Genomic DNA, 15587 nt, shown 5'->3' with positions numbered 1-15587 from the left:
GAACAGATATCTGCACGCCAATGTTCATAGCAGCATTATTCACAATTGCCAAGAGATGGAAACAACCCAAATGTCCTTCAACAGATGAGTGGATAAATAAAATGTGGTATATACACACGATGGAATACTACGCGGCAGTAAGAAGGAACGATCTCGTGAAACATATGACAACATGGATGAACCTTGAAGACATAATGCTCAGCGAAATAAGCCAGGTACAAAAAGAGAAATATTATATGCTACTACTAATGTGAACTTTGAAAAATGTAAAACAAATGGCTTATAATGTAGAATGTAGGGGAACTAGCAGTAGAGAGCAATTAAGGAAGGGGGAACAATAATCCAAGAAGAACAGATAAGCTATTTAACGTTCTGGGGATGCCCAGGAATGACTATGGTCTGTTAATTTCTGATGGATATAGTAGGAGCAAGTTCACAGAAATGTTGCTATATTAGGTAACTTTCTTGGGGTAAAGTAGGAACATGTTGGAAGTTAAGCAGTTATCTTAGGTTAGTTGTCTTTTTCTTACTCCCTTGTTATGGTCTCTTTGAAATGTTCTTTTATTGTATGTATGTTTTCTTTTTAACTTTTTTTTCATACAGTTGATTTAAAAAAGAAGGGAAAGTTAAAAAAAAAAAAAAAAACAAGGAAAAAAAAAAAAAAAGATGTAGTGCCCCCTTGAGGAGCCTGTGGAGAATGCAGGGGTATTCGCCTACCCCACCTCCATGGTTGCTAACATGACCACAGACATAGGGGACTGGTGGTTTGATGGGTTGAGCCCTCTACCACAGGTCTTACCCTTGGGAAGACGGTTGCTGCAAAGGAGAGGCTAGGCCTCCCTATGGTTGTGTCTAAGAGCCTCCTCCTGAATGCGTCTTTGTTGCTCAGATGTGGCCCTGTCTCTCTAGCTAAGCCAACTTGAAAGGTGAAATCACTGCCCTCCCCCCTACGTGGGATCAGACACCCAGGGGGGTGAATCTCCCTGGCAACGTGGAATATGACTCCCGGGGAGGAATGTAGACCTGGCATCGTGGGACGGAGAACATCTTCTTGACCAAAAGGGGGATGTGAAAGGAAATGAAATAAGCTTCAGTGGCAGAGAGAATCCAAAAGGAGCCAAGAGGTCACTCTGGTGGGCACTCTTACACACACTTTAGACAACCCTTTTTAGGTTCTAAAGAATTGGGGTAGCTGGTGGTGGATACCTGAAACTATCAAACTACAACCCAGAACCCATGAATCTCGAAGACAGTTGTATAAAAATGTAGCTTATGAGGGGTGACAAGGGGATTGGGAAAGCCATAAGGACCACACTCCACTTTGTCTAGTTTATGGATGGATGAGTAGAAAAATAGGGGAAGGAAACAAACAGACAAAGGTACCCAGTGTTCTTTTTTACTTCAATTGCTCTTTTTCACTCTAATTATTATTGTTGTTATTCTTGTGTGTGTGCTAATGAAGGTGTCAGGGATTGATTTGGGTGATGAATGTACAACTATGTAATGGTACTGTGAACAATCGAATGTACGATTTGGTTTGTATGACTGCGTGGTATATGAATATATCTCAATAAAATGAAGATTAAAAAAAAAAAAAAAAGACATAATGCTGAGCAAAATAAGCCAGGCACAAAAAGAGAGATATTGTATGTTACCACTAATGTGAATTCTGTGAAGAATGTACAATGTTTTATACTGTAGAATGTAGGGGACCTAGAGATACCAATTAGTGGAGGGGGAATGATAATCTAATAAGAACAGATAAACTATGGAGGGTAATCTCAATGTTATGGGAATGCTCAGGAATGATTAAGGTTTGTAAACTTTCTTTGATATAGTAAGATCATGTTGGAAGCAATAGAGTTATTTTAGGTTTTTTTTTTCTCTTATTCCTTTGTTTTCTTAGGGGTTGTTAATTTTCTTGGGGTATGGTAGGAACATGTTGGAAGCAATGTAGTTATTTTAGATTATTTGTTTTTCTTACTCCTCTGTTTGGACATGGTTTATTAATTTTCTTGGGGTATGGTAGGAACATATTGGAAGCAAAGTAGTTATTTTAGGTTATTTGTTTTCCTTAATCCATTGCTTTGTTTGAAATGTTGTGGGGTTTTTTTGGTTGTTGTTTGCCTGTTTGTTTTTAATTTTTTGATAAACAAAGTTAAAAAATTGAAAAAAAATCAGTAGAAAAATGGGAGTAAAAACTAAATGACAAATAGGGTGGGATGGGGGGATGGTTTGGGTATTCTCTTTTCACTTTTATTTTTTATTCTTATTCTGATTCTTTCTGATGTAAGGAAAATGTTCAGAAATAGATTGTGGTGATGAACGCATAACTATATGATCATACTGTGAACAGTTGATTGTATACCATGGATGACTGTATGGTTTGTGAATATATTTCAATAAAACTGAATTAAAAAAAAAAAAAAAAAAAAAAGACCAGGGCAAGCCCCAGATCTTCACCATGAACCCCTCGCTGCCTTCGGGGTCCAATATGGTCACTTCTTAGAGAGTCCTGGCTTTGAAAGAGACAGGATACATGACTTCAGCATGGCTGAGAAGAAAATCCTCCTTTAGTTCTTCATCCACGTTTTCCTGTAGCTCTTTGAGCACATTTAGAACCATTTTAAAAAATTCTTGGTCTGCTCCTAGGTCTGGCCCCCCTCATAGGTGGTTTCTATTGCTTTAATCTTCTCCTTTGCCTGGGCCATCACTTCCTGTTCCTTGTGTATTTTGTAATATTTTGTTGAAACCTGGACATTTTGATATTTTAATGTGTTATCACTGGAATATAGACTCTTAAGCTTGTATCCAGCTAATGTTAGGACAGAGCTTTCCTTGAATGCCAGGAGCTAACAAAAAGAAAAACGAAGAAGGAGGAGGAGGAGGAGGAATAAGGAAGGAGGAGGAGGAGGAGGAAGAGGAGGAAAAGAAGTAGAAGGTGGGGAGAGGAGGAAAAAAAGAAAACCCTTTTCCCAGTCTTTGCAGCTTGACCTGTGGGGATGTGCTCCAGGCTTATCTGTATGGCGAGTTTAGAGAACAGCTCCAGGTCTGTGCAGGGGCCCCCGATCCTTTGCCCCTGTGTCCTGTTTTGGGCATTGTGAGAATGAGATTAAGTTTAGCTTTCACATGGGGTGGGGGTGACTTGGGGGGATGGCAGAGAGTCAAGAAGCCAAGCTATAGTCGGCGGCTGGTCCCCCTGTTTATCCGTCCAGTGTCCTTACAAGCTGGAGACTCCTGGGGTGGAGTCTCCTAAAATAGCCTCATAATTTGTTACCAGGTGGCTCTGCAATTAAGGAGCAAAGAAAAGAGGCCACCTAAGCATAGAAGTGGTGTCAGTGCCTTATGTGGGCGTAACAGTTACAGTCAGGGGTGGAGACTTGTTTCAAATGTTTCTTGTTTCAAATGTTTCAGATTTGAGTGGGTTACTTAGGCCTGTCGAATAGACTGTAACCTCTGGAGTATCCAGCCAATGGAGAAACAGGGGAGGGACTTGTGTGTTAGGCTTAGGGAATAAATAGTGCCGTGTTCTATTGTTGGGCACACCAGCCACCATGATTTGGTTGCGCACCCATTCTTGCAAGATCATGAATAAATTTCTTTTGTTCTCCACAAAAAAAAAAAAAAAAAATGACATTGGTATATTGATTCCAAATGAAAGAATGTTGGGGAGCAAAACACCACAGATTCCCAGAGTTCTTGTTCCTCAAGCTCTTTCTGCTGTCATTTTTGGGACTTAGGTGTATAGAGTCATGTACAACTCCAGGGAGCAAATGTGCTTATCATCTTTGTTGCTCACCATCATAATTTTCAGTCCTCTGCCTTCTGGAAACCTGATGTGCTTGCACTCTCTGGGTCCCTATGGTTGACACGAACTATGAGACTAGTTCTGGCCAATCAGTTGTGAGTGAAAGTGAGTCATTTCTAGCTAACCAGTTGTGAATAATAGTAAGCCTGGCTGAGTATTTAATTGCCGATACAATTAAAGAGCCTTCCTCTTTACTCTCATGGTAACCAGTAAAGTTCCAGAAGTCTGCTAATCTGACAGTCAGGGTCCCGGAACAACTATGATAAGCAGTCTCCTGCCAACCTGTGATGGAGCAGAAATCTGGGTAAAAATAAACCTTTGCCATTGTATGCCCCTGGGGGTTGTTTGTTACAGCAGCATAATTAGTCTATTTTGACTGATGTAAGCCAACCAAATTGGAATCCAATAAATTTTTAACTGAGTCTTAGCTAAATCAATTGTCAGTAATGACTGCAGTACCATTTATTAATCAACTACTATATGCCATAGGCTATGCAAGGTACTTGACATATTTCTAATTCTCAAAGCATCACTTCCATGTAGAAATTACTTTTGTCATTTTACATATGAGAAAACTGAGCCTCAGTCAGTTTCAGCAACCTGATTAAGGCCACAGAAGCCTAGAAGTTGCTGATACAAAACCCATTTACTCAAACTCACTACCCTCCCCCCTGCATGGGACATGACTCCCAGGAGGGTAAATTTCCCCAGTAATGTAGGACACGACTCCCAGGGACGAGCCTGGCCCTGGCATCGTGGGATTGAGAATGTCTTCTGGACCAAAATGGGGAAGATAAAAGAAACAAAATAAAGTTTCACTGGCTAAGAGATTTCAAATAGAGTTGAGAGGTCATTCAAACTTCAGCCAGATATTGCAAATTGTCACAGTATGCCAACCAATAGTACTCCTGAAAACCCTAAAGAATACCCTGGGCAATATCTAAGACTCTATGGAAGTTTTACTTGGTTTATTTTTTCAGAAACTTAAGGTCTCCAGATTGTACCTATGCCAGATAAACCCTTAAACCCAGAGGTACCAGTCTCTCCAAGAACATCAACCAGTTTCATTCCTCTCCTCCATAAGATTGACACCCCTTTCCAGCACAAAGAAGTTAAAATAGCCACTGCCCAGATATCCCTGAAGATTGAGAGAATGAAATAGAGGGAGGAGGTGTGTTCTAGTTTGCTAAAGCTTCCGGAATGCAATATACCAGAAATGGATTGGCTTTTAAAATGGGAGTTTATTAGTTCACAGATTACAGTTCTAAGGCCATGAAAATGTCCCAATTAAGGTATCAATAGGACTATACTTTCTCTGAAGAAAAGCTGATGGTGTCTGGGGTTCCTCTGTCATATGGGAAGGCACATGGTTGGAGTCTGCTAGGCATCTTCCGGGGTTAGCTTCTTGTTTCTGTTGCTTTCTCCAAAATGTCTCTGGGCTTCTGTCTTAACTTCTCTCTCTCAGCTCCTCTGCATCCTTGCTTGTTTCTCCCGGGGCATTTCTCTCTAAGCATCTGGGGGTCTCTCCTAACTTCTCTGGGGCAAACTCTGGATTTCATCTCTTAGCTTCTCTCCTGGTCTGGTTTCAATGGCTGTCTCCAAAATATCTCTCTGTCTGCATCTCCAAGTGTCTGGATCTTTGCCAGTTCTGAGCTCTCTCTCTCTCTCTTTCCCTGAGCTCTCTTAAGGACTCAAGTAAGCAAATTAAGACCCACCTTGAATGGGCAGGGTCACATCTCCATGGAAATAATCTAATCAAAAGGTCCCACCCACATTAGGTCTGTCCCCACAAGAATGGATTAAAAGAACATAGTCCTTTATGGGTTACATAACAGATTCAAACAAGCACAAGGTGTAACTGAGAAATTAGGATTTAACAAATGATTATGACTACTGACTCATTTTACAGATATTTCCTTTTAGTTTCTAGTGTATTAGAATAGCCAGACAAAAATACCTGAAATTGTTGAACTGTAATCCAGTAGACTTGATCTTTGATAATGATTGTATAACTATATGGCTTTTATCATGGGACTGTGGGATTGTAAAAATCTTGTGACTGACACTCCCTTTATCCAGTTTATGGGTAGATGAGTAATAAAATAAAGACATGCATGAAAATAATAAAAATGATAATAATAATAATAATAATAGATCAGGAATATGGGGGGAAAAGCCCCTACATAAACTATGGACAATAGTTATAGTACTACTTTAATAATCTTTCATCAATTTTAATAAATGTAACTATTGTTAAAAAACAGTAGAATTACAAAAAAGTATTATAAATTTTTAAAAATTTTCCACACCAATGCAAGTATTGGTGGTGGGGTGATGTACGAGAATCCTGTATTTGATGCATGATTATTCTGTAAACCCACAACTTTTCTAACAAAAAAAAAATTCTAAATAACTCTTGTACTCAGCCAATATTTGCTATTGCCTATTGCCTGCTGATCAATCATATGCTAGGCAACAGGAACCTAAGGCTGAGAAAGACAATCGCAGTTTCTCCTTTCCCAGAATTTAGATGCTTCAGAGTTAACCAGTTGCCTCAGCCTTAGTCCTGGAGATCGGTTCAGTTGTCCAAGGTAGGACTCCTGGCGTCAGTGTTTTTGAAAGCTCCCGGGGGATTCTGCTGTGCATCCAGGATGTAAACCACTAATTCGGAGTCCAGAGACCCAGGACTTTTGACTCCAAAGTCCCTAATATCCAATCTCAGCACACAGTCTCTTGTTTCTGTACAACCTGGACCAGGTTTGACTGTGCCAAGGCAATCGGCTTGAAATAGTCTCCAACTTTCCTCCCATAGACCTCACCATACTCATCCTTTGTTTCCTCAGCCACCTCCCGCTCTTTATCTTCCAGGGAGTCTGTGTTAGAGCAGACCGTTTGAGCTGAAAAAGACTTCAGCAATAAAGATTGGTGGTTTTCTAACATTTTAAAGATCTTGATTCCTCTTTTTCCCTAATAAATTCTTATATGAAAGCATAATACTTGATTTAAGTATTAACGGAGGCCTGAATGGACCCAGAAGTGGTAGCCACAAGTTGTCTTTGCCCCCTTCTACCCTTCCCCCTGACCCTTGGCTATCTCTCTCAAATCCCTAGGGTTCTAAAGGACCCAATTTGGGAAACACTCCCACAGTTCCACTCCCTCATTCCATAGAAAGGAGAACTAAAGTCCCAAGAGGGAAAGAGACTTCCTTCTCCAAGGTCCCACTTCTTCCTGCGTGGTAGACACTGAGATAGGAATCTAGGGCTTCTCACTCCTTGTCCAATGCTTTTCCTACCGTACCATATGGAGCTTCCCAGGTCATGCTTCCCTTAGTGTCCATGTTGTTCTAGAATCTGAAAATATCCAACTGATGCTGAGGACACTAAGAAGAGTGGGTCAATCAGGGAAGGCTTCTGGAGGAGGGAGTGGCTGAGCTGTGGCCTAAGACCGAATTGGCTCTAGGAAGTCCAAGAGAGATGAATGAAAATTCAGCTTAAGATAATTGCATGTGCAAATGTCCTGAGGTGAGAGAGAGAGAGAGTGAGTGATAACTTTGGCAGCTTGCGAATAAGACCAGAGGGCCGGTGTTAAGAACTAAGGCTGGAATAGCAATCAGAGGTCAAATCACAAATGACAATGCATATCATGCTAAGGAGTTTGGGCTTTTGCCTGATGAGAGTGACCTGAGCAAATTATATATTGCAGAACATTCACTCTGGCTCTGGTTAGAGGATCATTTAAGTTGACCAAGACCTAACACAGGGAGTCCAGTTAGGCTGTTGTACTAACACATAAATGGGAAGATGGTACTGAAGTAATTGATGGAGGTGGAATGAAATGGACAGACTGAAGTCAAAAAGTCGTGATTAGGTTTGGAGGACGAGAGAAAGGAATACACCAAGGATGTCAACCAGGTTTCTGACATCCTTATTATGGCATCCATATTGTCTCATATGGACATGCACTACCTCATATTACAAGACGTTTAGAAGTAGGACAGTTTCTGAGTTGTTTAATTCAAGAGCTAACTGACTCATCAAAATGTGGATCCTCTCCATCTCTTTGCACTGTCACCTTGGGTGTGTTTGTGAGTGTCCCTCATGGTAGAGAGAGGCCCAGCAGCCCTAGGCATTGCACTCTCACACACTAAGGCAGAAAGGGGAGCTGGCTCTTCCTCTTACCTTGTTTCACAGAGCTAAGAAGGTTTTCTCAGAAGCTCTATTCTCATTGGCAAAATTTGGAGAATGGGATGACCACAATTGGCTTATACCAATCAGAATTTACCCAAGCAACTTGGAGAAGAGGTGGATACTGGAACAAAATTAGGGCTCTGCCAGCATGAAGAAAGGGAGAAGACTTGCCAATGCCTGCTCCAGTAGAGTAGCCAAGCAGACAGGCAGGCAGATTCCGGCATCTGGGAGTCTGTTAGACACCAATGGAGCGAGTTAAGGATCTAGCCCAGTAGGGCACTTCCTTAATGTATCCTATTAGGAATGGAATCTAGTCCTGCAAATGAGACCCCTGGAATCTAGAAATGAGACCTGGACAGGAATGCAGCTGTCTGGAAATGGGGGATGGTGCTGAAGGTGGATCCTGTCATCTAATCAAAATAGGAATAAATATTTCCTAACCATAGAAATCTAGAGATTTTGTCCACTTGTGTCACTCTCACAACTCATTCTGACCCGTCAAACAAATCCAACGATGCTGCCACTCCTCTTTAGTGAGTCCTTTGGGTGGCAGACGTGTTATCTGTCTCTGGTTGGAGGGCTGTGAACGTTTGTTATCACGGAAACTGAGTCCATCCCCACATGCTGGATGCTATGAAGCGATGGAAACATCTGATCACCCCCCTCAAAGAACTCACAATCTATTCTGGACCTAAAATATGAGGCGATAATTAATATTGATCCTATTTATGGAGTATTTACTGAATACCAGGCACCATGCCAAGGACATGTATTCTATCATTTGCATCTCATAACAACCTAATGAGATATATACTGTTATTCCCATTTTATGGACTCACAAACAGCAGCTCAAAAACATGACCTGAAGTGTTCAAGTTTGAATGGCCAAGTTAAGACTCACACTCAGCTCTGTCTGATACTAACCCCTGTGTTCTTACCCCTAGTAAGTGGGACAGATAATATCTATTGGAGTTTGAGAAAGAGAGAAAATCTTGTGGGTGGGGTAGGAATGAAAAGCAAAGATTTCCTGAAAGGAGAGTAGTTCAACAAAGCTCACCTTGAACGATGAATAGAATTTATTATGAGGTTTTTTTTTCCCAGAGTGAGACAGTGAGACACAATAGGCAACAATGAATCTCCCAAGGTCTTTCTACAAGTCACCAGCCAAGCTTGGCATGCCACTCAAAGTTCCGAATTCCCAGATCACTGAACTGAGCGGATGAAGCAGCTATGATGGTGTTATGTCAAAATAAGTTTGGAATAAAACATCTACCTGCACTATTTCCCCTTCTTCTCCTTTTCCCACTATGTCTCCCTGCCCCCTCCACGAGCGATCATCTTCTACCCCCTCCCACAAATCCATAAATTGTCCCAGAAAATGCCAGGATCCGAAAACCATAATGGCTGTGAGGGACTGGGTCAACTTCTTTGCCTTCTGGCTGTTCTAAACAAACAAAGGGCAGTGCACAAGTTATTAGTAAATACCAAGGCTTAGTTTATTGTATAAAACTTCAATCCAACAAATAAATGAGCCATCAAGTTTGAATTTATGTAGCATTCAAAACACATTAGAGCCATTTGACCATGACAAAGGCCTTTCCTGCTTTGAATGATGAAGCCAGCCCTGCAAATACCCTTCGGATGAGACATTAAGCGAGGTCCTTTCAGTTTGTCTCTGGGGACTGTCAAGGTGGAAAGCAAAGGTTCTGGCACTCTTTCTAAAGAATTCTTTGGGAAAATCCCATCCTGGCTAACAGCTCCTTTCTCTAAAAAAGGGTTTATAGGACTATAATGGTCAGAACAATTGTAGTCACTCCGCTAGGGGTCAGCCAGCTGACTGTCACTGGGAACTTATTTACTTAGAGATACCCCAGAGAGACATCAGAGAATGCACGGGGTCACATTAAAGCATGCTGATAGCTTAGTCTATGAGGTTCCCGCCGCTGTTGTGGCCTGTCTCTGAGCGGTTTCTCCATCCCCAAACTGGTTATATTAATACTCACTTCAAAGTGGGTTGTGAGAAATGAATGAGAGAATACAGGAGAAAGCGTTTTATAAACTCCAAAGCTCTGTTCATATTGTAAATTATATGGAAAGATAATAGCTCAATTCCGTCTTCTCACTCCATCTTAGTTTTTCTTTCTTTTGTTACAGGCAATGCAAAGTTGCTCATTTCTGCCAGCAGCTCCTGCAGGGAGCTCAGGCCTGCAGCTGCTATGAATAATTGCAGAGGCTCAGGAATTGACTCATTGGAGTTGAGCGTCACCTGATTAAGGACTGAACCTCCACAGCAACAGGCAATTTTCAGGCAGGCCTCCCCTAGGGACATGGAGAGCCTAGGAGAAATTGTATTTGTTGGTCTTCTTCCAACACCTCCAATCCTCACCCGAATGAAGATCAAAGACAACCCTACAGGAATCGTCTCCAAAAACAAATAAACAAAGAGTAGAAGTTCAATGAATCTGGGTGGAAGGGCTTGGGGAGGCAATATTCATTCAACAAATAGTGATTGGGCACCCACCATGTGCCAGCACTATGCTGGCCACTGAGTTACAAAGATGAGTAAGACACAGTCCCTTTTCTCAAAGGAAGTCAGACGTAAATAGATACACCCAGTGAGCACTCTGGCTGAACTCTGTGATCAACTAGCTATGTCTTGAGTAGTCCCATTCCACCCTGTTTCCTTCAGCACCTTTAGGGTTAGCACTGATTGATATGTATGAGTTTCAGGACATTTTTAGCACTTCTTTCTTCCACCTGCAGGGCCCTGAGTCATTACCTCCTCAGTCTCAGCCTGGGGTGACTGATCTGGGTGAATGCACCATAAGATACACCCCAAATGAAATACTCTACTGGAAGGAACGCCGGATGCTGTGAGAAAACTAAAGACAGCCAAGAACTCAAAGAGGACATTGTGGAAGAAGAATAAACCCAGTCCTCTCCAGATTTCTGAACTTTTGTATAAGAGCCAACAACAATTACCAATGTTCACTAAATTCCTACTGTGCTATATTCTCAATCTCGTTTCATCCTCACAGCAATCCTGGGAAACAAATATTAATATTCCCATTCTACAGCTCAGGAAATGGCTTAGAGTCAATGTCTTTTCCAAGATCCATAACTGGTAAAGTCAGGATTCAAACTCAGATCTAGCTGACTTCAAATCCGGACTTTGAACCATTTGCTGCATTGCCTCCAGTTCCAGTCCCTTTATGTTGGATTACTTTTGAAGGAGATGCTTTGAAAGCTAAAGTTCAAATGGGATGATGAGTGTACAGCACCTAGTTTCATACCTGGAACCTACTAGGTGTTGAGCTTATGATAACAACTTCTGCCTCTACCATTATTACTATTATTATTATCCATGGGTGGCAGCTCAGAGAACAGAATCCAGCTCTGGTAAAAGGTACTGGGCGAAGCCTAGAAGATTTTCAGTATAGTCAGGGCAGGTCCCAGTTCCTAATGGAAAGACATAACTGGGAGAGCTCCTCAGGCTACATATTCAAAGAAAGACAAACTTTTGTTTTAAGTAACAAGGTCTCCATAGTGTATGTCAGTCCATCCATCCATCCATCCATCCATCCATCCAACAAAATCTTTTCCAGCACTGAGTATAAAGTGATGAACAAAACTTGCAGCTCTACTCCCATGAAGCTCATAGATGGGTAGGATGGACAAACACATAAATAAACCTCATTACAAATTGAAAAAACGTGCTATGAAAGTGACACACAGCATGCTGTACTGAGAACAGCTGCAGAAGGAAGCTATTTAGAATAGATGGCCAAGGAAGAATGCCTGAAGACATGACATTTAAAACAGACTTGAAGGATAAGAAACCAGCCAGGAGAAGGAGCAGGTGGGGCAGAGTGAATTGAGACCTCACAGAGCTGCCCAGCAGGCCACATCATAGCAATCTTTTGGGCAAAACAGCTCAACTTCAAGCCTTCAATCAATGTTGGAGCAAAGCTGGTGAATGACACCCCTGCATCACTGGTTCAGAAATTGGTCCAAAAAGTGGCCTTAGAGAGGTCTCCCTCTGGGGAGCTGGGATATCAAAAACATGGTCACCAGTAGAGGCTGATGAGTTAGCACCCAAATTCTCCCCAAATTCCAAATGGATGATGGGATGCATTGAATGAAGGGGTTGATTGTGGCCCTGGAGAACCTGATGGGGACTGCCCACCAGGTGACTTCTAGACGGACTGTTTTCCATAGCTGCAAAAAGAGCAGCATTGCTATTTACATTTCAATGTAAATCAAGCCGACTTCAAGCAGCAAGGCTGTGTAAACTTGTGTTTAATGTCAGGTTTATATTAATATTTGCATTAACAAGATTGATCGTTTACATAACAATGCATACGTAAAGTCTGGGCTAGGTTTGGGTTTACTCACATTTGCATAATGTTTACGGATTGATTGATTAGACAAACTGTGCATAAATCCAAGTAAACCACTAGTTGTTTGTTTATTTTTTCAACTGGGGCTTGGTAGCTATATCTTAATAAATGGGCTAAACTGAACCTCAGTCCTCTATTACAGCCTTCACTGAAGATTTAATACTCTGAAAAGTAATTTTCACTGAAAAAGACTGAGATGAAATCATTGGGTCTATTTTTTCCCTTAATCTCCAGCGTGAAGTAGTAAGAGGGAAGACAAGGGCTTAAACTGTGCTGTAACAGAGATGAAGCCAGGCCTCAGGGGGAAAAGCCAGACTCAGGACTCCTACCACAGCCCCTTTCGCTAAGAGGTTCTTAAAGAAGCTCAGGCTCCCCGGAGACCTTAACAGGGCATTTGAACCTCTGCCTCCCACTGGTCCAAACAACTGAGGCCTAGGGCGCATCTTCCTTTTATTCCTGGAGCGCCCCCATCTGGCTGAAAAGTGCGCTGCATCCTTAGTCCCCCAGCCCAAGCAGAAGGAAGCCAGGAAAAGGGCAGAGTAGAAGAGATTTCAGGAGAGAATGGAACAATGCAGAATGAAGTGCGAACGAACGAATTTTTAAAATATTTTTGGTTATTATTTGTGTTCCTCAGAGAATTCGGTTAATCACAGCCTCAGTTCATGCACCGATGGGCTCAAGCCCTGATCCCCTTGAGATTCATCTCCCATCCCCCAAAAGGGCACACTGAGTGAGCCTGACAGGGGTCTTTGGAGATACAGGTACCTTATAAAGTACGTAGTGCTATTTTCTGTGTGTTTTTAATTTACTAAATGATATTGTACGGACGATCTCTTGCAGTTCTTCCTTGTGTTTTCCATTCAATACTGTGAGTTAAGGATACATCTGGGTTGTTGTATGTCTACAGTTTGTTGCATCTTAGGGCTGAATATGTGCCATGTGCACCCACTAGTGCGTGCCTCCAGTTTCTGCTACTACTGATGATGCTGTGATCAACATCCTCCCAAGTGCTCTCTTAGGAAACAGTAAGCTAGAGTTCCCTAGTCACCTACTCAGGATGGGATAGTGGATGCAGAGGGTATGTGTGTCCTCAGTTTCAGTAAGTTCTGCCAGATTGTTCTCAGAATGAGTATGATAGTTTATATTCTATCAACAGTGCATGAGGTTGCTCGTTTTCCCAATGCCTTGCCAACACTTGGTAGTAACAGGTTTTCTATTTATGGAAAACAGAATGTTGTAAAGTTGTATCTATCAGGCTGGTGTTTTAATTTTCTGTTTATTACATGTGATGTTGAGCATCTCACCGTGTACTTTACAGATTCAAGAATTTCCCTTCTGTGAACTGTCAATTCATTTCCTTTACCTATTTTTCTACAGGTTCTCCTGTCTTCTTGTGGACTTATAGAGGTTCCCTGTATATTCTAGATGTTAATCCCTTGTTGGTTTGGGGGGTTGTAAATATTTTCTCTCAGTCTGTCACCTTTCTTAAAGTCTGGGAAGCTTTGTTGGGCAAAATTTCCTAATTTTGATGGAGACAAATCCTCAAATTTTTGTGTATTTTGGGGCCACTGTTTTAGAAGCTCTTCCCTACCCTTAAGAACACAAACATAATATTCTCCACTTATATTTGCTTTATAGGAGGATATTTTAACCTGGAGGGCATTAACTTAGAATTCGAGGAGTCAGTGAACTTGAATGGGGAAAAAATTACATTCAGTATTTCCTTGAATTCTGTGTGTTGCCAACAAACCACAGAATTATTAGCAGATTTGATGTTGTCACCAGTATATATTAAGTGTATTTTCACTTGCATTACAGTTGTCACAGATATCTCAAAATTTTGTTTATGCTCATTGTTTCAAAATTGCTGTAGCTATTAAATCTGCTGGTAGATCTTATCAAGTAATGCTTTTATAAAGAAGCATATTTATTTTGCAATTTCTTTGAACATCTACATTTCAATATAATTGGTTTCCTTCATAATCCCACCTCTTTCATTTATGCATGTAAAAAGATTATTCTGAGAAGGAATCCATAGGTTTCCTCAGACTGCCAAAAGGATCTGTGTTACAGAATAAGTTTCGAGTTCTGCTTTACAATTTTACCTTTCACACTGCGGTCTTAATCTGAAGTTCCTCTTTGTGTATGGTTTGATTCAGATTCCTGTCTAACACCACATGCCAACACCATATGCACAGTAATTCTTCCTTCGCCACTGATTTATGGTGCATCTTTATTCTGATAAAGTTTCCAAACATCCCTAAGTCTGCCTCTGAGTTTCCTACCTGTCTTTACTTGGTCCAACATGAGTACTACACTTGTTTTTATTACTATGATTTGTAGTATGTCTAAATATCCACAAAAGTGATTTTTCTGTATGGAGTTTAGAATAAGTTTGTCGAGTACATAACACATTCTTCCAGGTTGAAATTCTAAAATACAAAGAGAGGTAGGAGTACACAGAGACTGGGTATACCCATGAAGTTTACACATGGAGATTTGTTTGATATTTGGCTTTTAAAAATTATATGTTAATTCCACCTTTTTTCACTATAATGAATTAAAGAAAGACATTTTAAAAATATTAGTGAAAAGGTGCATGGTTTAGGATTGTTGAGTTTTGAGTGAGAAGGCCTGAGCTCTCCACACTCTATATCAGCAGTCAGCAAACGTTTTCTAGGAAGGGCCAGATAGCAAATGTTTTAGGCTTTGCAGACCAAAACTACTCAATTCTGCCCTTGCAGTATGAAAGCAGCCATAGACAATATGGAAACAAACGAGCATGGCTGTGTTCCTATAAAACTTTATTTACAATATCAGGAAGGCTGGATTTGGTGCAAGAACCACAGTCTGCCAACCCCAGTTCTGTACCACGCGAGTACTCGCCTCCCTCATATGTAAGTAGCAACGGCCTTTATTATGAAACTCATCAAAAAATAGAAATTATCATCTTTGATAAAGGACACAGATCTGTGGAACTGGGCATCCATTTTGCTCATTTGCTGTGTCAGCATTATTTCTAACAGATGAAGTATGAACAACCCAAATGGCCTGTGGTAGGAAAATGGTTAGGAAAATTATGTGAAACACAAAGAAGAATATTATGCAACCACTAAAAATGTTTATGAAAATGTTTGATAACATACAGAAATGTTTATGATATAATGCTATCTTGAAAACAAGGATAAAAAT

General features: G+C 41.0%; 1 pseudogene; it reads right to left on the bottom strand.

Annotated features, from left to right (window-relative positions):
• LOC119530221 overlaps nucleotides 1-7127 on the bottom strand; it is a 35063-nt pseudogene extending 27936 nt beyond the window's left edge.
• Nucleotides 7128-15587: the final 8460 nt, after the last annotated feature.

This window comes from Choloepus didactylus, chromosome 3 (genome assembly GCF_015220235.1).
Source record: "Choloepus didactylus isolate mChoDid1 chromosome 3, mChoDid1.pri, whole genome shotgun sequence".
In the NCBI taxonomy this organism is placed as follows: domain Eukaryota; kingdom Metazoa; phylum Chordata; class Mammalia; order Pilosa; family Megalonychidae; genus Choloepus; species Choloepus didactylus.
The sequence above is the reverse complement of the archived record's forward strand: the minus strand, read 5'-3'. Positions and strand labels throughout refer to the sequence as shown.